The sequence below is a fragment of the Austrofundulus limnaeus genome, unplaced genomic scaffold, assembly GCF_001266775.1.
Source record: "Austrofundulus limnaeus strain Quisiro unplaced genomic scaffold, Austrofundulus_limnaeus-1.0 Scaffold13001, whole genome shotgun sequence".
In the NCBI taxonomy this organism is placed as follows: Eukaryota; Metazoa; Chordata; class Actinopteri; order Cyprinodontiformes; family Rivulidae; genus Austrofundulus; species Austrofundulus limnaeus.
In genome coordinates, this window is record NW_013965403.1 from 1 (window position 1) to 463 (window position 463).

The following is a 463-nucleotide window of genomic DNA, read 5'->3' on the forward strand; positions in this document are numbered from 1 at the left end:
AAACTCGGTCCCTCCCTCTCTTTTTTTTTCTCCTCTTGTTGTTCATTATTAGGAAGCAGAGGGAGTCGTCCTGTTCCACTGATGCTCCCACAGCTCTGAGGGATGCTGCTGCTCTTCTGGGTGAAAACTTCACTTCAAGTTTGTCTTCTTGTTGCCTCGAGGGGGATTCTGGCTCTGTGAGCTTCACTCAACAGCTGGACAACTTTTAGTTTTGCCAGCTGAAAGTCCCCCCAGCGTCATCCCCCCGGGTCCCTGACAACAACCAGCAAGGATGGAGACGAGCCCCATCCCGGTGGTGACCGTCCAAACCGCCCCCTTCGAGGACCAGCGGCCCGGAACCAACGGGCTGCGGAGGAAGACGGCCGTGTTCGAGGGGAAGAAGAACTACCTGCAGAACTACATCCAGAGCGTCCTGTCCTCCATAGACCTGCGCGACCGGCAGGGCTGCACCATGGTGGTGGGC

At 57.0% G+C, this 463-nt stretch overlaps 1 pseudogene; it reads left to right on the forward strand.

Moving 5' to 3' along the window:
* Positions 1 to 26: 26 nt before the first annotated feature.
* On the forward strand, positions 27 to 463 carry LOC106512775 (phosphoglucomutase-like protein 5 pseudogene; annotated as a pseudogene).